Source organism: Cryptomeria japonica, chromosome 2 (genome assembly GCF_030272615.1).
Source record: "Cryptomeria japonica chromosome 2, Sugi_1.0, whole genome shotgun sequence".
NCBI lineage: Eukaryota > Viridiplantae > Streptophyta > Pinopsida > Cupressales > Cupressaceae > Cryptomeria > Cryptomeria japonica.
Window position 1 is genome coordinate 466,640,396 of NC_081406.1, and position 23,139 is coordinate 466,663,534.

Here is a 23,139-nt window from a genome sequence, read left to right on the forward strand (position 1 = left end):
GCGGGTCCCAGAGGTGAGTCAGGTCCCGGGATAGGAGATGACCTGGCAGATACAGGTGGTAAGAATTAATTGGAGCCTTATTCTTTCTCTCGACAAATGAAAGACTGACATGTCAGCTCTCAAGGTGACTAGATGCCTGGTGTTCAAAGTTGAGTAAGAGGGCCCACGCCTCCTGGAGTCTATTCAGATGGTTAAGCGTCGAGCAACTAGAAAATGATCTGACGGCCCACATGATTTTGCAAGGGTAAGATGCTCGTTCTTTATACCCTACGAAATAGTGAAAGTAAGAGAGGTTCATCCATGTGTCATGATAGATGGTGACGTGTCCATGGACACGTGGTTTTGGAAGAAGTTGTGGGCCTGCCAAGGTGGAACAGGTGGTATAAAGGAGAGACACGTAGCGGACGTTGAATTGAATATGAAAGGTTTTCCAAAGCTAGTGGCTGAGTGCCACGTGGTAGCCAGTAGCCAATAAAGAGGCAAGACGCTGCGCAGAGCCAAGACTGTTAAGTCAATGTAACGGTCGATCAAGTTTCTTTTGATCAGACGGTTGGCGCTATTTCGCAGGACCAAATTGCCTAATGGTTATGCTTCATGAAGCTACGAAAGAGTGAGAGGAAAGAATTGCAGGAACATTGTGGCCCGTTGGAGCGAAAAATATGAATTCTCTCATGAATTCAATTTTGAAAGGACGACTGAAGCATGCGGAATCAATGTTGCAGTTAAGACCTTGGGTACAATATATGATTTCCTATCAACCGGATGAAGGTATCTTTCTAAAAAATTATTGTAGAGGAGTAGATATAGAGCTATTTTCTTCTTATATAGAGCAAGTCAATTCAGTTGCAGAGCGAATTCCTTCGAGCTAAGAACTTTGTGCATCAGTTTGATGCCAGCTATGACCCATTGTCTATCTTTTTCCCTCAGGAGGAGAAAATAAAGTTTTTAATTGTTTACTTTGAGGATGTGATGCAGACCCTGAAGGAGAAGAGGGAAGCTATGATTAAAGGCAACCCTGAAAAGGAAAGAATGGTTCTAAGTAGGTTTGCCTCTAGCAAAGCAATCCCTCCTGGTGACTATAGACTACACAAGAAATCTAGTTATAGTGTGATGATGCCTACAACAGGGGAGCCCTCTACCTCCAAATGAAAGAGGAACATACAAGATGTCATTGACATCTAAGAGAGCCCAAAGAAGTAGAGAGTAGGGAAAGAAGTACAATCTAATACACCTTTGTACTCTCCATCCCAAACCCCTATCCACATAGGAGATGAGAAAGTAGCAGCTGAGCAAATTCTACAGTTAGGCAGTCTAGGGGAAATTGCTTATACTTATGATGAAGTGGAAGAAGGAATGCCAGAAGAACCCCTTGCAGCTGAAATGAATATTACCACCACTAAACTCAAAGGCTAGGAGCGGGATCCTAAGATAAGGCAGGCAAGTGATGACTTCTTGGCTGACAACAATTTCGTCAGATCAGGAGCATTTATACAATTTATATGGAAAAGGAATATAGATAAGTACAATGCAAGATGTGAGAAGAGAAAAGGTGAGCAGCCTAATAAAGATCCAGCCTTGGTATAGGAGGAAATAAAACAAGACATGAGGGCAGAATTTAAGACCATCACTCTTGAGCAAGGGAGAGATATGGTGGGACAAGCTAGAGTGCTTATTTTACTTGAGTGTGATATAGCAGATGCCCTGGTAATAGAGGCAGTGAGAAAGGAGACCAAGCCCATGGAGGGAATTACTTTCAGTAAGGATAATTTTGCACTCATCATGTGGTCTCTCAAGAGAAATGAGAGTAAGAAAAGCAAAGATACCCCAGGGTCAAGTTACCCTGGTGGAATGATGGTGAAGAGAGTGCAGAACACGAGGGTGGTGGAAGCTACTAGCACTATGCTAGAGACTAAAAAATTTAGTGTTGCAGCAGCAAAAAAGGAGGCCAAGGAAAAAGAGATCCTCCAAGTCAGGTTGGAGACAGTTTTGAAGGCCTACAATAGTGCTAAGGAGGAGGTAAGAGGTAAGGATAGCATCACTGCTAAACTGCAAAGCCTGTTGACTGGACATCACCATCAAGGTGAGTCTTCAACACTGATGATCTCCTCTTCCCCTGCAAGACCTCCACCTACTAGCCCTATCATTGAGTTCCCACCATCTCCCGCACCCTCCAACTCTCAAATGGTTGAGATTACTCCTCAAGAGCTAGAAAATTTGAATCATGCTCAGGCCTTGTATGCAAAGAAATATGAGGAGAGAGTAAGGGCTACAATTTTTAGTTTTGCAGATACAATGAGTGCCTCATTACTATATAATAACATAGGCAAGATTTTGGATATGAGGAATGAACTCAATGGGGATAAGGCCATTTTGACACCTATTCTTGACAAGTGGAAGCCTAGAGAGCAGGACTTGGATTCTATTTGTGCATCTTATGATGAAGTAGGGGTTGATCCTATCATTAAATCCACTTGTGACACTGCCAAGGATCTAGTAAAATTGGTAGGAGAGGTAGACAATGCTGACAGGAAAATCGACCTGTACAAAAAGGGATACACTAATCATGTTTTTGAATTGATTCCAGGAGTTTTTGCTAGCCCAAATCAGTTAAAGGACAAACAAGTATGGTTTAAAGAATTAGAGGCCAAATTGTCAGCCAGAATAAAAGGAATTATTGATTTAGATGATGCTTCCTTTTTTGTTGTAACAATTCAGGAGATAGAGAGAATTAAATCTCACTATGGTTTCCTCAATTCAGAGGTTAAAAAGATGAGAAATTCTTGGAAAAGGTTGACCAAGGCTAAGACAAAAGTGATTGATTTCACGTGGCCAACTGATGATGTGTACAATGAATGGAAAACGAAATATGCCATCCAGGACGTAGAGCAGTTAGAGGGCACTCCGGAATAGTTGGAAGAGTTTGCAATAGGACAGCAAGTTGAAGAAGCTGTAGAGGTCGAAAAGGACTTGTAACTGTTTTTGTAAAAGGCTTTGTAACCTCTTTTGTAAAAGAAATGATTGTAACAAATTCTCCTAGGAAAGTCTGAAGCTATTGTGTATCCATATTGTTATAAATGGATACGAGGACTATGTAAAAGGGCATCACAAAGAATTGTAAGAAAATGCTATAGAAATTTATCTGAGCTTTTCTAAGTTTAATGGAGAATATTCAAAAGTTTTTGTAATGCTTTCTTGAAGATAATATCAATATACAGACCATTGGTTTTGAGTAAAGATTTGTGTCATCTTCAAATGTGTTTGCATTTATTTACTATTTCATATTGAATGATCCAGGGTTATTTTGTTTGAATAGGGTTTGTAAGGCAACTTTCAGTAGATGTGTTTACTATATTTTCTCTTTAGGAGGGAAATTAAATATGCGGGGATCACTTCTACCAGTAAATTACCTATAAGACATCTTGAATCTTGATGAGCATAGTTTGATTTGGTATGCATAATTTGTCATGTATGTTAGGTATATATAGGGATTAAAAGAAGCTGAGCCAATCAGATGTGTAGAGCTATTCTGTTTGGGGAGTATTGTTTGAATTTTGATGACTCTATGACCTTAGGTAAGGCACTGGTATCGATCAAGGTTGTCTATTGCATGTTTTGTAGATCAAAAATACTGAATATGAGTATAATTTTCATTCCTTTGCTTCAGTTAGTTTCAAGGTGAATAGATCCACTGGTTTTCTGGACTGGTTTGCTATGGATTTTTCTTTTGAAAGTGTGAATTTAGTTCACAAAGGTATACCCGCTTGGACTCTGAATAAGTTCAAAGTGTAGAAGGTTAAATCAAACCTTGTCATATGTTGTCCTAAGAGTTTCCTTCCCCTTAACATCTCTCCTGCACAAAGTTTAATCATCTTATTATAATGATGTTGAAGTGAATTAGATTTTGAAGACAACAAAAGTGGTGACTCTATTGGGGAGTGTCACATTAAGGATCCAGACGCAGATTTGTGCTTAAGTATGTAAAGAAAAACATTATGTTTGTGGAATCCTTGCATATTATTCTAAAAAATTTTTCTCATAATTCCCATATTCTTGTGGGTGGCAACTCTATTTTATTGGAACCAGTCGTTGTGAATTGTAAATCATTTCAAAAGAAAACAAGCATAATGCAAGGAGGAAAAAATACTAGGTCATTCATGAAGAAACATCCTCGTGAAACTTTGCAGGAAGGTTGGCCAGAGCAGTCACGAAGGGGCTAAAAGAGATCTGTGCTGCATGAGCCATCAAACGCTGCTTGGGTACAGAAGAATAATAATATTGGTAAGATGCCTGATCGACCTATTTATGCAAAGTCTAATTCATCTTCCAGAGATTCTGAATATGATATATTAGGTTTCCTTTCAGGATTGTTTGGAAATATTGATAATGCACCTGTTTTAAATCAAGATTTATCTCATGTTAGTGTTTCTGCAAGAGATAGGACTAGTTCAAATGCAATTAGACACTCTGTGCCTAGAACAATAGATGAAAACATTAGTTTGATTGACATAGACCAAGTCAATATATCTAATTCTGAGGAAAATTTCCTTGATGAAGATAAAGTGTCCCAAGAGATTGAAGACTTGAATAGAAGAGTTCACCATTTAATCTCCCTAAGAGCCCAAAAGGAAGCAAATAAGGAGAAGGAAGTCAAAGCTAAATTAATGGAAAGAGATAGGCTTCTTAGACAGATAGCTGATCTTGAGGTGCTGGCTAAGGAGAAAGAAAAAAGTGATGAAGAAGGCCTTGTGATTAGAGAAATCTTGATCCCCAAGGTTAAGTCAACATATAGGTCAGTAGTCTAGCCAAGTAAGGAAACACTCGGTGATTCACAGTTTCCTAGGACAAAGGTGGATAAGGGAAAATAGAAATGGGTAGATGATGGAATTGAATCTAAAACTACAGAGGAGATTTCTCATAGGCTATCAGCACATGAGAAAGAAATGGAAAGAATGTGGAAAGAAAAGGAGGATCTCCAAATGGAATTAGAGAAAGTTGAATTGGAAGCAGCAAATCAGGAGGTAAAAAGAAAAATTAGTTACTTAAAGGCTCCCCCTATCACGTTTCCATCAAAAGATTTGAATAAGCCTGATCCTTAGCAAATTTCCCTTCCCCCTGTTAAAATTCAACCTGTAGTGCCTACTAATGTAGCATCAGTGAGTCAAACCCCTATGAATATTCATCACACCCAAATATCTCAGCTTCCAATTCCAACAATTAGAATGAACATGGGAAATAATAATGCCCTTGCCCCTTTTCAAAGGAGACCAATCAATTTAGTACAATACAGACAATTGTTTTTTGATGGGATCCCAGGATATCCCAATCATGTTCCTACTGAGCTAAGAGACAAACTACATAAATTTGCTGGAAACAATGCCATTAGTGCTGAGGATCATCTAAAATCTTTTGGGGACCTAATAAATTATTATGAGATAGTGGATGAAGATGTTATTATGAAACTGTTTGTTCAATCCTTGGTTGATGATGCAAGAGATTGGCTCAAAGGTCTTCCAGTAAACAACATAGGGTCATGGGAGGATTTTAAAAAGTGTTTTCAAGAATAGTATGTTGATAAGACTAATGTGAGCTTTATGCTCGATGAGTTCAATAATATCAGAAAGTCTGATAATGAAATGGTCACTGATTTCAATGCCAGATTCCAAAAGGCCATGCACAGATTGTATCAAGTGATGAGATTAGATGATAACATGTGTTTAAATACTTAATACAATGCATTTGATTCTAAGATGGCCTATATCTTGAGAGATAAGAATCCACATAATTTGAGAGATTCTTTTAGAATTGCCATTAATGTAGAAAGTAATAGAAAAGAATCCGGGAAGTTGGGAAGAAGAATAGATGGTAGATTATGGCAAGAGACAAAATAGCAGCCCCATAAAGCACCAAAGGAGGAAGACAAGATAGAGAAGTTGGTCATTGCAATGAAGGATCTGACTACCAAGGTAAACAAAAATGCTAAACCTCATTATAACTGGCAAGATAGACCCCCTAGATTGCATGACATGCCATATAATAATAACTGGAAAGATGGCAAACCCCAAAATGAGAAGCCCAAAATTGCCCAAAATCAGGACACTCCAGATCCCTTGAAAGGGAAAACGGTCCATAATATAGAAAACACTCCCTAGTGTATTGCTTGTGATGGACCACATTCTCCTCATTAGTCTGTGGTGGATCAGGCTCTTGAAGAATCTATGAGACAAGAAGCCGAGCCTGATATCAATATGTTTGAAATCATCATAGAAAGTTTTGAGGAGTCTACACAAAGTGAATACAGTGATGTATTAGATAATGAAAGGTTTGTTCAAAGACAACTAACCTTAGATTGGCATCCTACATTGAATGTGGTAACAATTGAGGATGAAGAAGTTCATCTTAGAAGGCCTAGTGAGGAAGAGATCAAAAATCTCACTAAAGCTGCCATTGCCAAAGCAAAACACAACTATAACTTGAGAAGCACTAAGAGGGACACTGATCAAAGTGAACCTAGTTCCATGTTCACAAAAGAGATCATCCAAAAAGGGGCAGTAGGTAGTGCTACTACTGTTCCTAAGATTAGTCAAGAAAAGAAGGAACAAGTCAAAGATGTACCCAACAGTACAAATATCGGTGATATACAAGGGGCTGCCACAATGAAAAAGACAAGTCAACTCAATACAGAAAGAGTTAGAGCTAGTACTGAAACAAGCAATAGTTCTACATTTGACATGGCTCAAGCTCTTACTCAAATGAAGGTCACTGTTCCATTAGTAGAATTACTGAAGATTAAAGAACATAGGAATGCAGCTTTGTCTTTATTCTCTAGTATATCTGATAGTGACACAGTCTTATCCACCGGTTTAGCTAGAATTGGAAAGGATCAAGAGTTCCAAACCCCAGAGGTTTATGTTGGAACCACTATCACTCAAGAGCCTTCACAGGTAGATACCTTCTATGTTACTTTGTTAGTCAATAACAGGTTGATTAAAAACTGCTTGATAGATTGAGGAGTTGTTGCTAATGTAGTGCCCTATGGTGTTATGAAAGAATTAGGACTATCAATAATCACTGTGTATGGGAAATGTTATGCCATGGATAACAGAGAAGTGCCCGTGATAGGTACAATGAAAGATGTAGAAGTAAAAATAGTAGCATTCCCTGAGGCAACTTATAAGATGGATGTTATTGTTACTGATACTAAGCCCCATTATGGTATGTTACTTTCCAGGAAGTGGGTAGCAACAGTAGGAGGAAATGTTCAACTGGACCTATCCTATGCCACCATTCCAATCAATGGAAATGAGGTCAAATTGTACAGAGAGCCACATGCTCCTAGGGTAATTGAAAATGTAGACCCTAATATGCTCAATTGTATGATTGATGTAGATCTTGATAACTTTAGACTTCAACCAATTTTACCTCAACTAAACAATACTGACCCTATTGTGGTCGAATTAGAAGCACAACAGTATGGACTATGGCAGATGTATTTTGATGGAGCTTGCTCCAAAGAAGGATCTGGAGCAAGTGTTCTTTTTGTATCCCCATCAGGTATGACCTTTAAGTATTCACTCTTATTGGCCTTCCAATGCACAAATAATACTGCAGAGTATGAAGCTCTATTTCTAGGGCTTGAAGTTGCAAAGAAGCATGGAATTTAGTTGTTGATAGTGTCAGGGGATTCGGAATTGGTTGTATCTTAGGTAAGATCCAAATATGCATCCAAGAATGATAGATTAAAGAGATATAAACATGCAGTTTGGGATGTTATTGAGCATTTTAGTGCATTTTCTATTAATTGGATAGAGCGATCAAAGAACATTATGGCTGATTTCCTAGCCAATGTTGCCTTGAATAATGATGATGCAACATTAACTGGTATTTCTACTATGGAGATAAAGTCTAGGCTTGGCATTCTTGACAATGTGTACAATTGGAAAGTTTTTGTTGATGATGAAGACATCCTTAGGTTCATCCAATGTGTTGATGATTATGATGGATAGAAGATTGATTGCAATGCACCGGTGGAGGTGGTTGACAATAAGGAAACAGTGTTTGGAAATGATTTAGTCTAGTTGGAAACTAATGAGATACCTAAAGGGTTGGTAGAGTTGGAAAGCATGTTCAGTTATAATGATAGTCACTTACATCAGCAGTCTACCACCAAGTTGGAAGAGTTAGAGGAGGTAAACCTGGGGACTGAATCATCCCCTAAGTTAGTATATATTGGAAAGAAGTTACCCCCTCATGTTAGGACTAACCTTATTAATTTATAGAAGAAATATAAACATGTTTTTTCTTGGTCTTATGAAGACCTAAAGGCGTATAGACAAGATCTTTTTCAGCATGAAGTTCCTTTACTTCTAGATGCTAAGCCTTTCAGACAGAAACAGAGGCCCATCAATCCCTTGTTAGAAACTAAACTACAACAAGAGTTGACTAAATTGAGAGAAGGGGGATTATCAAACCAATAAGGCATTCTTCATGGGTCTCTAATCTAGTCCTAGTAAGAAAGAAGAATGGGGACATTAGATTGTGTGTAGATTTCAGAAATTTAAATGTTGCCTCTTTGAAAGATAACTACTCTTCCCCAAATATGGAAGCCATGCTATAGAGAGTGACAGGATGTGACCTTTTATCTATGATGGATGGTTTTTCTAGATAGAATCAAGTGTTAGTGAAGGAATCTGAATGGTTTAAAACTGCCTTCACTACTCCATGGGGAACATATGTCTATGTGAGAATGTCGTTCGGATTGAAAAATACTGGAGCTACATTTCAGAGGGCCATGGATGTAGCCTTTAAAGAATTCATCAATATCATCATGGTGGTTTATCAAGATGATCTAACCTGTTTCTCTAAAAGGGTTGATGATCATTGTGGACATTTGGAAAAGGTGTTCAATAAAGCTTTGGAATTTGGTGTGTCACTAAACCGAAGAAATGCCATTTTGGAGTTACAGAAGGAAAACTACTGGGACACATTGTTTCCAAGGAAGGGGTAAGGATAGACCCTGAAAAAATTGAGGCAATAAATAAGGTGTCTGAACCTAAGAATGTGAAAGGCATTCAATCTTTTCTAAGCAAAGTGAATTTTGTTAGGAGGTTCATTGCAAACTTTGTAGAGATAGTCAAGCCTATTGTCAAGTTGCTAAAAAAGGATACCAAATTTTGTTGGGATCAAGAAGCCTCCAAGGCTTTTGCTGAAATTAAGAAAGCCATTCAGGAAGCACCAGTGCTAAAATCTCCTGATTATAGTAAGCCCTTTTCCCTATTCTCTTTTGCTTCATATCATATAGTAGCTGTAGTATTGTTACAAAAGGACAATGAGGGATATGAACATCCCATAGCCTTCTATAGTAAGTCTTTGCAGGTGGCAGAACTAAAATATGAGACCATGGAGAAACAAGCCTATGCTCTAGTTAAAGTTTTTAAGGCTTTTAGGCCATACTTAGTGAATGCAAATATCATTGCCTATGTCCCACATGCCGCAGTTAAGGATATTTTGTCCCAGTCTGAAGTTACAGGGAGAAGATGTAGATGGATTAATAGTATCCAAGAATTTGAATTGGAGATAAAGATTACCAAATTGGTAAGAGGTTTAGGTTTGGCTAAACTCATGACTGAGTCCAATCTTATGAACGTTGAAATACATAATGTTGAAGTCAGAGATACCTCAGTCACTAGCATTGAAAGGCAGCCTTGGTACTCAGAGATAATTAGATTTTTAAGAGATGTTACATTCTTAGAAGAAATGACACATAATCAGAAAAGAACTTTGAAACTCAAGTCCCAAAAATATGTGCTCATTTAGGGTGATCTGTTCTGGAGGAAAAGAGATGGAGAGTTACTAATGTGTCTAGATGAATTCCAGGCCAAACGAGTGTTGACTGAAATGCATGATGGAGTATGTGGAGGTCACTACTCTGCTAAGACTACTGCTGGTAAGATAATCCATGCTGGATACTATTGGCCCACTTTATTCAAAGATGCTCATGCATATGTTCGGAAATGTGACCCATGTCAGAAATTTTCATCCTAGCTGAAGTATGAAGGAGCCTTACCCCTAAATCTAGTCTTTGTAGAAGCTCCTTTTGCCTAGTGGAGCATTGATATTATTGGAGAGATTGCTGAGAGGTCAATTAGAGGTCACAGATGGATCATAGTAGCCACTGATTATTTCACAAAATGGATAGAAGCCATTCCTACAAGAAGAGCTACTAGTAAGGTTGTCATTGATTTTCTGATGGATAATTTTGTGACTAGATTTGGAATACCTGCAAAATTGGTGATGGATAATCCCATGTGTTTCAGATCAGAAGACTTTATAGGCTTTTGTACCAGTCACGGAATACTCATGTCTTACTCTTCACCTTATCACCCCCAGGGGAATGGACAAGCAGAATCTAGCAATAAAAGCCTTTTGACTATCATCAAGAAAATCCTTGAAGAAAATAAGAGATCTTGGGATCAAAAATTGAAGTTGGCCTTGTGGGTAGATAGAATAACAGTCAAGAAGGTCATTGGAATGTCCCCTTTTGAACTGGTTTATGGTGCTTAGGCCAGATTGCCAGTAAATAATCTTCTTCCAATTTACAAGTTCTTGCAAGATGAGGATATGGAGCTATCTAAACCTATGGTAGACAGAATGATCCAAATTGTGGAGGTGGAAGAGCTCAAAGCTTTAGCTCACAAAAGAAATCAAAAGATCCAATTGCAATCCAAATACCTTTTTGATAAAAGAACATCATTAAGGAAGTTTCAAATTGATGACATTGTTCTTCAGTGGAATGCAAAAGGACAGGACAAGGGAAAGCATAAAAAATTTGAATCATTATGGATTGGCCCTTTTGTGGTCTATGACATAAATGGTAAGGATTCATATTTTGTGAAGAATATGAACGATGAAGTACAGGAATTTCCAGTGCATGGACAATTCCTAAAACATTACTTCTCTTGATGTCCATGCACAATAGGTCCTTTGTTTGTACATATTTTGTTTCCTTCCTATTTTTCTATTTGGGTCTATGTTTTGGTCAGTTTCTCCAGAGTTTTTGAGTTTTCTTGTGTTGACCTTGTGATCAACCATCCCCAGTCAGACCCGCTATTATCACTAATTAAATATGGGTTTTTCCTTTCCCGTAATTGGCTATGATTTTTGAAATTTTAAGTAAGGCACATTTTTTATTGCTTCAGCTTTGTGCTAGGTCTTAAGGGTTTAGGGTTTTGATTTTAAATCGCTTAATGTTTGATAAAAAACCCTCTGGTTTCTATTCTTTTGTTACTTTATCCTCTTAAGTAATGGGTCTTGGGGTCATAGGAAGTTCCCCCCCTTGTCTTTTGCCTAGGCGGTCGTGTGAATTAATCGTAAAATTTAGGCTTTATGTATTTTCCTCCTAAAGTTGTCAGGCCCAGTAAGTGGTGTGCATCTCACAGGTGGATCTATGGCTTTCACTATTTCGCTAGGCAAAGTTGCATGCAGTTTAAAACCAGCGAAGTTGCAAAAATGACATGGCATGCCAAGTAGACGGTCTAGCTGGTCGAGAGGGTGAGTAAGATGGTGGCACATGGCATAGGCTACAATAGTCAGCAAGCCAGGATTAAGCGTTAAAAGGCGTGTCCCAGAGGTGAGTCAGGTCGCTAGATAGGAGATGACCTGGCAGATACAGGTGGTAAGAATTAATTGCAGCCCAGTGCTTTCTCTCGGCAAATGAAAGACTGACATGTCAGCTCTGAAGGTGACTAGATGCCAGGTGTTCAAAGTTGAGTCAGATGGCCCACGCCTCTCAGAGTCTATTCAGATGGTTAAGCACCGAGCAACTAGAAAATGATTTGATGGCCCACATGATTTTGCAAGGGTAAGATGCTAGTTCTTTATACCCTGCAAAATAGTGAAAATAAAAAGGTTCGTCCATGTGTCATGATAGATGGTGACGTGTCCATGGACACATGGTTTTGGAAGAAGCTGTGTGCCTGCCAAGGTGGAACCAGTGGTATAAAGGAGAGGCACGTGGCTGATGTTGAATTGAATGCAAAAGGTTTTCCAAAGCCAATGGTTGAGTGCCACGTGGTAGCCAATAGCCAATAAAGAGGCGGGACCTTGCGCAGAGCCAAGACTGTTAAGTCATTGTAATGGTCAATCAAGTTTCTTTGGCGCTATTTCGCAGGACCAAATTGTCTAATGGTTATGCTTCGCAAAGTTGTGAAAGAGCAAGAGGAAAGAATTGGAGGAACATTGTGGCCTGTTGGAGCGAAAAATATGAATTCTCTCATGAATTCAATTTTGAAAGGACGACTAAAGCATGCGGAATCAATGTTGTAGTTAAGACCTTGGGTACAATATATGATTTCCTATCAACCGGATGAAGGTATCTTTCTAAAAAATTATTGTAGAGGAGAAGATATAGAGCTATTTTCTTCAAATACAGAGTAAGTAAATTTAGTTGCAGATCGAATTCCTTCAAGCTAAGAATAGGTTTTCTTGTACTCTCATTTACCAATTTCTTTGTGGTGTGTTTAAATAAGATATTGATTTATCATAGAACTATTTGGGGGCTGTAATCTGATTTCTTACATTTTCAAAATGGCACCTAAGAGAGAATTTTCTAGGAAACTCAATTATCCAGAAAGAGCCATTTGTGATTATTTTCTTGAATAGTTGATGTTGTCAACTAATCAGGCATCGAAAGAAAAAGAATTAGTGCCTAGAGCTCCTCGTTTGAAAATAGGAAAAGAACTATATGACAAGGGTAACTGGTTGAGAGACCCACAGGTCAGATTGTCTGGGTTGGGGTCATTTAAGGTTGGATTTGGAATGAGAAATTCTCCGGCCCCACAAAATAGTATTTGGGAATTAGATGTTGGGAAGTTGGTAGTCCCAAGGGTATTTATGGATATGGATCTATTGACCCAAATTGCACTTAATTATGATCCAGTCACAAGAAGCATTTGGGATATAAATGGAAAAGCCCTTATTGAGATTAATACTGAAGAATTCAGAAGTGCTTTTGTGCTGAATGAGTTTACAAATTTTCTGGAACCCATAAATTTCAAATCATTAGCTCAAATATATAGTGCATAGAGGAATCATCTTAGGAATGGGCCTCTCAAGGAATTTTTTGTGAAGATAGGTGGGTTGACAGTTGTAGGACCCAACACAGAAGAGCCCTTTTCATTGACTCTGTTCATCCTTAGGGCTAAGGGAATGTATTGGGCACTTTGCCAAGTTTTGGTTGAAGATGCTGAAGCGAATATGCCCAATCACTACTTGTTAACAATTGCTCATATTTTGAATCCTTCCCTTGCAGTAACATTTGATTATGCTTCTTTCATTGCTGATGCTATCCATGGGGGGTTAATAGGAATAAATAATGGAAAGGTGGATAGGCCTTTTGGATGGTACTCACTCATGATGCATCTATTTCTTTTCAAAGGTGGTGATTACTTTGCCAGTGGATTGGACCTCGTCAAAGAGAAAGAAGGAGAAAAGATGCTAGTACAACTATGGAGTATTGTGTTGTCATGGGATAGAGAGGATGCCAGTTTCTTGAAGTTTGATAAATAATTTGCATCCAAGATCAGGACTCTCGACCTCTGCTCAGAGAACCCAAGAATCCCCAAGGTTCTTTTGGAATTCACTAGACCAAAAGAATTTGCAGAGAGCATAAAGATTGTTCACAATTGGGGTGACATTTATCTGTATCCAGTCTCAATAGTTTTCAAAGTTTTTGGTTTTAGAGGCACCCGATTCTTGTTACCCTATTAGGTCCCTCTCAAAGTAGGAATTGCAGAGGTCCTTAGACAAATTGGTAGTGTACAAGAGGTAGAACTAACAGGCAGGGGTAAAGGGACTATTTTCCCTACGGTTACCATAGCCAACCAATTTGTAAGAACTAAGGGATGTTGGAATTGCTTTGAGGATTTTCTCAAGCCTTATGATTTGTCAACTACAGTATCCAGGTGTGCTGATCCAGAAGATTTCTTTAGTGGCATGTTTAGAAAGAGAGCAACGTGCAGAGGTAGACCCCATCAATTTTAATTTCTTGAAGACCTCATCAGAAATGAGTTTGATCTAGATGAGCAGGAGCTAAGAAAGGAGAAATGGGTGGCTTATAAGAAAGCCTTAGACTTTGTGCATCAGTTTGATTCCAGCTATGACCCATTGCCTAGCTTTTTCCCTCTAGAGGAGAAAATAAAGTTTTTAATTATTTGCTTTGAGGATGTGATGAAGACCCTGAAGGAGAAGAGGGAAGCTGTGATTAAAGGCAACCTTGAAGAGGAAAGAATGGTTCTACGTAGGTCTGCCTCCAGCAAACCAATCCCTCCTGGTGACTATACACTGCACAAGAAATCTAGTTATAGTGTGCTAATGCCTACAACAGGGGAGCCCTCTACCTCCAAAAGAAAGAGGAAGATACAAGATGTCATTGACATCCAAGAGAGCCCAAAGAAGCAGAGAGTAGGGAAAGAAGTACAATCTGATACACCTTTGTACTCTCCATCCAAATCCCCTATCCACATAGGAGATGAGAAAGCAGTAGCTGAGCAACTTCTACAGTTAGGCAGTCTAGGGGAAATTGCTTATACTTATGATGAAGTGGAAGAAGGAATGCCAAAAGAACGCCTTGCTGCTGAAATGAATATTACCACCACTGAACTCAAAGGCTAGGAGTGGGATCCTGAGATAAGGCAGGCAAGTGATGACTTCTTGGCTGACAACAATTTCGTCACATCAGGAGCATTTATGCAATTTATATGGAAACAGAATATAGATAAGTACAATGTAAGATGTGAGAAGAGAAAATGTGAGCAGCCTAATAAAGATCCAGCCCTGGTAGAGGAGGAAATAAAACAAGAGCTAATGGAAGAATTTAAGACCATCACTCCTAAGCAAGGGAGAGATATGGTGGCACATGCTACAGTGCTTATTCTACCTATGTGGGATATAGCAGATGCCCTGGTACTAGAGGCAGTGAGAAAGGAGACCAAGACCATGCAGGGAATTACTTTCAGTAAGGATAATGTTACACTTGTCATGTGGTCTCTCAAGAGAAATGAGAGTAAGAAAAGCAAAGATACCCCAAGGTCAAGTTACCTTGGTGGAATGATGGTGAAGAGAGTGCAGAACACAGGGGTGGTGGAAGCTGCTAGCACTGTGCTAGAGACTGAAAAATTTAGTGTTGCAGTAGCAGAAAAGGAGGCCAAGGAAAAAGAGATCCTCCAAGTCAAGTTGAAGACAGTTTTGAAGGCCTACAACAGTGCTAAGGAGGAGGTAAGAGGTAAGGAAAGCATCATTGCTAAGCTGCAAAGGTAGTTGACTGGACATCACCATCAAGGTGAGTCTTCAACACTGATGATCTCCTCTTCCCCTGCAAGACCTCTACCTACCAGCCCTATCATTGAGTTCCCACCGTCTCCCGCACCCTCTAGCTCTCAAATGGTTAAGATTACTCCTCAAGAGCTAGAAAATTTAAAATAGGCTCAAGCCTTATATGCAAAGAAATATGAGGAGAGAGTAAGGGCTACTATTTCCAGTTTTGTAGATATAATGAGTGCCTCATTACTATATATTAACATAGGAAATATTTTGGATATGAGGAATGAACTCAATGGGGATAAGGCCATTTTGACACCTATTCTTGACAAGTGGAAGCCTAGAGAGAAGGACTTGGAATCTATTTGTGCATCTTATGATGAAGTAGGGGCTGATCCTATCATTAAATCCACTTGTGACACCCTCAAGGATCTAGTAAAATTGGCAGGAGAGGTAGACAATGTTGATAGGAAAATCAACCTGTATAAAAAGGAATACACTGATCAGGTTTTTGAATTTATTCCTGGAGTTTTTGCTAGCCCAAATAAGTTAAAGGACAAACAAGTATGGCTTAAAGAATTAGAGGCCAAATTGTCAGCCAAAATAAAAGGAATTATTGATTTAGATGATGCTTCCTTTTTTGTTGTAACAATTCAAGAGATAGAGAGAATTAAATCTCACTATGGTTTCCTCAATTCAGAGGTTAACAAGATGAGGAATTCTTGGAAAAGGTTGACCAAGGCTAAGACAAAAGTGATTGATTTCACATGGCCAACTGATGATGTGTACAATGAATGGACAACAGAATATGCTGTCTAGGATGTAGAGCAGTTAGAGGGCTCTCCAAAACAGTTGGAAGAGGTTGCAATAGTACATCAAGTTGAAGAAGTTGCAGAGGTCGAAAAGGACTTGTAACTATTTTTGTAAAAGGCTTTGTAACCTCTTTTGGAAAAGAAATGATTGTAACAAATTCTCCTAGGAAAGTCCGAAGCTATTGTGCATCCATATTGTTATAAATAGATACTAGGACTATGTAAAAAGGCATTGCATAGAATTGTAAGAAAACACTGCAAAAATTTATCTAAGCTTTTCTAAGTTTAATGGAGAATATTCAAAAGTTTTTGTAATGCTTTCTTGAAGATAATATCAATATACAGACCATCGGTTTTGAGTAAAGCTTTGTGTCATCTTCAAATGTGTTTGCATTTATTTACTGTTTCATACTGAATGATCTAGGGTTATTTTGTTTGAATAGGGTTTGTAAGGCAACATTCAGTAGATTTGTTTGCTAGCTTTTCTCTTTAAGGGGGAAATTAAATATGCGGGGATCACTTCTATCGGTAAATTACCTGTAAGACATCTTTAATCTTGATGAGCATAGTTTGATTTGGTATGCATAAATTCTCATGTATGTTAGGCATATATAGGGATTAAAAGATGTTGAGCCAATGCGATGTGTAGAGATATTCTGTTTGGGGAGTATTGTTTGAATTTTGATGACTCTATGACCTTGGATAAGGCATTGGTATCGATCAAGGTTGTCTATTGTAGGTTTTGTAGATCAAAAATATTGAATATGAGTATAATTTTCATTCCTTTGCTTCAGTTAGTTTCAAGGTGAATAGATTCACTAGTTTTCTGGACTGGTTTGCTGTGGATTTATCTTTTGAAAGTGTGAATTTAGTTCACAAAGGTATACTTGCCTGGACTCTGAATAAGTCCGAAGTGTAGAAGGTTAAATCAAAACTTGTCATATGTTGTCCTAAGAGTTTCCTTCCCCTTAACATCTCTCCTGCACAGTGTTTAATCATTTTATTATAAGGATGTTGAAGTGAATCAGATTTTTGGGTTCATTGTAATATCACAAAAGGTTCATTGTAAGTGAGGGACTCTCTTAAGTATTCCACTCCATAGTGGATGCCTAACACTTGCCACATGGAGCCAAGATGGGTGAAGCATCTGGTCTTGGGCTTAAGAGAGAAGGCGGTTGTGATGAGGGGGAACGGCGATAGAACACCTCGTTGGGTACGCCACTCCATGATGGATGCCTAACACCTGCCATATGGAGCCAAGGGGGATATGGTATTCTTCCCTTGGGCCTAGGAGGGATGGTTTCTAGGACACCCTATCCAACTAACGGACTAAAGGAATTGATTAGTAACTGACTTACAAACTAACTTTATATAATAATCTGATCTCATTTAGGAAATATAATAATTTGATTATATCCTGAGTTACTGGGTTTGGTCCCCTAGACCCTTGGTACTAGTTTGGGGTTTGGGTCCGGTTCACCTGTGGTTTGGACAGGGTTTGTGGTTCACAGGCCTAGTTCAAACCAGGGTGAACCCAAGACGACCCAGGGTCGAACCCAAGAGGACCCAAGACGAACCCAAGGGTCTCACAGCCCAAAAATGGATTTTTTTTTGAATTCCACCACATAAAAAATTAAAATGACCCTATGTATCAAGCCACACACCTATGCATCTTACAACCAAGAGAGAAGCACAAGTCTTTACGAAAGAACAAGTTGGAAATCACAATTCCCGTATGGGAGAATGCACCTTGATCAGAATTTTGACTTCTTTGGCCTTGTTCTTGACATCTTAAAAGAGAAAAAAATTAATGCACGCCATGGATTTCTATGTGGGTTTGAAGGTTGTAATTTGTTGTTGCCAGCGGGAGCACAGGCCCTCGACCCCTCCCTCTACAGCGACAGGAGCGCGCCTTGGGCACTGCCCCGAGACCCTGCGAGGGGCACTCCATATATATTGTTGTACCGAACACATACCCCTTTTCAAAATTTTGTTGTACCGGCATACTAGGTTCTTCGAACTCAAACCGGTGCCTAAACCCAAACTAGTAACTTAGATTATATCCCACAATTATAATTCTAACAACCATTAATATAGCAAATTTGATATCATTTAATATAGTTCATTTTTCAGTTTAAGTATTATTTCATATATGTTCTCTAATTTTGTTGCAGGAAAACAATATACAAAGGTACACCTATAAAACCCAATTATCTATTTATAGATTTGGCCAAATTTAGGTTAAATTAAAGTGTAACTAATTAGGGGACATTAGAATGGTATCAGAGCATGATTCTGCTAGGCTGTTGGACAAAACAACTACTTAGTTAGGACTAATTATTCCAGTCTCTTCTCAAATAAATAAAAAATTGAATTGGTTAGGCCAACATTGCATTCTTATGAGTGTGCCTTTAACTGCTTCGTGTCTTATGTGTTTCTTATGTGTTTTGAGCATGCATACTCCATGGGTGTTTTATATGTACACTTTCCTCATGTATACCTTGTGCTTGCACCATGTCTATCATGTGTCTGGCATATGTGTTTTATATCTTATGTGTATTTGTGTTACCTCATGAATGAGATGTTTTCAGATGTCTAATCCATGAATACCTCTCTCTTGTATGCTTCATGATCGATGTGTCTTCAGCATGTGCACTCCACGAGTACGTTTCTCATATATGCTTGTACCTTTTGTGTATTTATGTATTACTTCATGGTTTACATGTATGATTCATGTCTTGAATGTATTCATATGTATGGTTCATGCTTTACATAGCTCCTTCATGCCTTATGTGCATTACTTCATGCCTTGCATATAGTCATGTATGTTGCTTCTTGGCTTACATGTATCTATTATTTCATGCCTGTGTGCACTTCATGTCTTATGGTACTTATGTATACTTCCTTCATGCCTTAAGTGAATTCATGTGTATACTTCATGCATACTCTTCATGCTTCACATGTATTCATGCCTTATGTGTATATTCTATGTTTTGCATGGATTCTTCTTGCCTTATGTAATTCATTTGTATACTTTGTACTTTACACCTTACATGTATTCGTGTGTATGATTCATGCCTTATGTATTCATCCGTATGCTTCATACTTGATGTATTGGATTCATTCATAAAGTGTTTCTGTATACCTTTCTCATGTATGCTTCCACCTCTATGGGTATTTCCTCCCATGTGTTCATCCATGGATGTGCTTTGTATCTTATGCAATTGTTTCATGTACTTTCAGCATGAAATCTTTTTGTTTTGAACTAATGGCCCTTATATTACATGTTTCAACGTGATTGAATATGATTAGTTATTCCATGAGTATGCTTTATGAGTACTTATAAATGGGGTGATTGTCTTAAATCACCTGGGCTCTTCTTTTTGCAAACATGGGTTTCATACTGCTAATTACATGGGAAGGACAACATAGGGATTACTGAAACATGACAATACTATGAAAATCTATAGGATGGAAGAATGTGTAAGAGTAATATAGGAAGGAAGAATGTGTAAGAGTACAATTGCTCAAACCATGAGGTGATAATATAAGAACTTGATGAGTATAGAGATTTTGCCCATAAATCGTGATAAGAGGAGAAAGGAAACATGTTGAGAATGCAGTTAGATAGAGATAATATTAGCCATATTCAATTTATTCATGATATATTTAATACCAATCTACCACCTAAGTTTACCAATACGTCAATATCCAATCATAACAATCTATATGGTTACTGACTGTACGACACGAAGGAGTGATACCAGACATAATTAATTGAGATCTTATTCATTACCCACCTCTATTTGGTAACTATGATGTCAGTGACATTCACACTGCCCATTGAAATTTCTCATTGACTAAACATTTTCCAATATTAATACATACTCTTTATGGATGTTAAGATTAAGCCAAGTTATTATTATTAACTTTTCATGTTGTCATCTAGATCAAACATCTTACACATTCTCTAATTAATACAGCCTCTACATTTTGGGAAATTTATCCCTCTAATTGGGGATTCAGACATATTCATCCAACAAATTATAAATCAATAAATTTAGACATATCTCATAGATGTATTCCTCTCATGAACAGTATGTAATGATACAATAAAATCATCATTTCTGGTTTCCTTACAATAACTCTTGCAATCAGAAGTGATACTCAAAAACAATATTTATCATTTCACAAATTGCTTATCACAAATTGTTATGTTCAAAATTTGTACCAAGCATAACTGAACATAATCATTTGCTATGATATCAAACCCCTTTACAAATGTTATAGCATTTTATCATCTCTTGAGCATTGGTGTTAGGCTACAACTACCATACAAAACAACAATATTCAGTGAAGAAATTTCTAAGGGCCCCATTCTATAAGGTATAGTCAGCATGATAATCTCACAATTAAGGTGTTAGGCTACAACTAGCATACTAAAGCTCTATAATTTGTTTAGGTAAGTTTTAAACTGAGTCTATTTTCTTCTTTGTTTTAGTATGCTAGTGTTCTTTAACATTTTACTTGGCAGAGATGAATATTTATGCTGATTTAAATAATAAATCATTTTTACTTTGAAAATTTTCTTCGCTTCTCATTGATCTGTGCTTTTTGAGTCATGGATACTTGAGACTTTTGTTTATTACAATACATCCATTATTCTATGCTTTTTTATGTAGATCATTGTGGATTTCTCATTTATCTTGAAAAAGCCTCTAAATTATTTTGATTTCTTTTCTCAAGTGCATAAAACTGCTGGTCCTTCGAATCAGATAGAGAGCATGAATGTGCAGGTAACCGATAGAGTTCTCAGCTGCTCTTTCCAAGAAATTTGTACTCGTTACGTTGTCAAATATGTAGGCATCTTTCATGATTAAATTTGTATGTTGAAGTTGCTTATACTGGCAGTCACATACGTCCACTCCACCTCATTCTACAAGAAACAGGACAAATTCTGTCAATTTAGAGGATTATGAAACAGATAACATAGACACAGAGGATGTAGATCTGATGGTAGGATTTTCTCCAATCTCCATTGTTTCTGGTTTTTGTGAAGATATTACTTCTCTTTCCCAATACTTTGTTGCATAATATTATAAGTTTGGGTATCAATGGCTGCAGAGACAAACATATCGGCTAGCTACTATTAAAGTTGAGAATAATCCTAGCTAGGATGAGTAGTCCAGTCCAATGCAAGAGAAGAGCACAAGAGATACTATATCTTTGCCATGGCGAGAAGGACTTCGGCCTCGAAAGTCAACCATCCGACATTCTTCTCAAGATTCTAAAGACCAGGAATGCACAGAGGAGGAAGATGATAGAAATAAAGGGGAGGCTGGGGATGAAGGAGAGGAAGATGAAGTTGAGGAAGTTGAGGAAGAGGGTGAGGAGGGTAAAGAACAAGAATGAAGGAGATGGTATGCTCTCCAAAATCGCACTGAGGCGAGGAGGTTTTCTCTTGAAAAAGAAGAAAAGTAGCGACTGCAGTCTCTACCACGTAAAGTACTACATAAAGGAATGGGAATAAAAAATGCATGTGATGCGAGACAAGGTGGCTCAAGGGCGGAAAAACATCGTTGTGCACAAAGAGTTGATGATTCAGATGATTCTCTTCTTCTGGATGAGATGGATCAGGGTCCTGTTGGTTCATCATCATGGATGCATGTGGGAAATACAAACTCTGGTCAGGAATGGGTTTGTGGCGGACTTGACATGCATAACATAACTACATGGGGTTTGAAAGTTACAGCATCTGGATGGGGACACCAAGGTGATACGTTTGGTTATGGAGGTGTAGGTGCACAACCTGCTGAGCCTAGTTCAAAAGGTGTAGCTGACATTCAACCCTTGCAGGTTGATGAAACAGTGAGTTTTGATGATATTGGAGGGCTTTCTGACCACATTGATGCATTGAAAGAAATGGTTTTTTCCCCTCTTCTTTATCCTGATTTCTTTGCAAATTATCACATCTCTCCTCCAAGGGGAGTCTTATTGTGTGGTCCTTCGGGAACTTCAAAAACATTGATTGCAAGGGCTTTAGCATGTGCAGCTTCCAAGGTAGGACAGAAAGTAAACTTTTACATGCGAAAGGGAGCTAATGTGCTCAGCAAGTGGGTTGGGGAAGCTGAGCGGCAGCTGAAATTACTTTTTGAAGAAGCACAAAGGAACCAACCATCCATAATATTTTTTGATGAAATAGATGGTCTTGCCCCAATGAGGTCTAGTAGACCAGAACAAATTCACAATTCTATTGTATCTACACTTCTTTCTCTAATGGATGGTCCAGACTCTAGAGGTAAAGTAGTGCTTATTGGAGCGACAAATAGGATTGATGCTATTGATGGAGCTCTTCGCCAGCCTGGTCGGTTTGATTGTGAATTTGTATTTTCCTTACCCGATTGTAAAGCACGAGCTGAGATATTAAAGATCCACACAAGAAAGTGGAAGAATCCTTTATCAGAGGAATTAAGAATGGAATTAGCAGCAGCTTGTATGGGTATTGTGGTGCTGATTTAAAAGCTTTGTGCACAGAAGCTGCAATTAATGCTTTCTGTGAGAAATATCCTCAAATATACACTAGTGATGATAAGTTTGTCATAGATTTGGATTATGTGAAAGTAGAGAAGCATGATTTCTTGGAAGCTATGTCTACTATTACTCCTGCTGCCCATAGAGGTGCAACAGTACAGTCAAGGCCATTGTCCCCAGTAATAGTTCCATGCTTACAAGGACAACTAAAAATAATCAGTGATTATATTTCTGACATCTTCTACATAGTGGCCAAGGGTGATAAAAAAGATTCGCTAAATGACAGTTCTCGCCATCTTGCCAAGTTACTTGGATTTCCCTATGGTTCTTCCATTCCATTTGTTTACAGACCAAGACTTCTACTTTGTGGGAAGGAGGGTGCTGGCTTGGTATGGTTAGAAATTGCTTTCATAGATGTTTACACATCTATAACATAAGTCTGTTTTTTAAAAATTTTGAATTGGCTGGCTTCTAATCTAGCTAC

General features: G+C 38.3%; 1 pseudogene; it reads left to right on the plus strand.

Moving 5' to 3' along the window:
• Positions 1-23,139, plus strand: part of LOC131057257 (ATPase family AAA domain-containing protein At1g05910-like) — a 67,248-nt pseudogene that overhangs the window by 41,734 nt on the left and 2,375 nt on the right.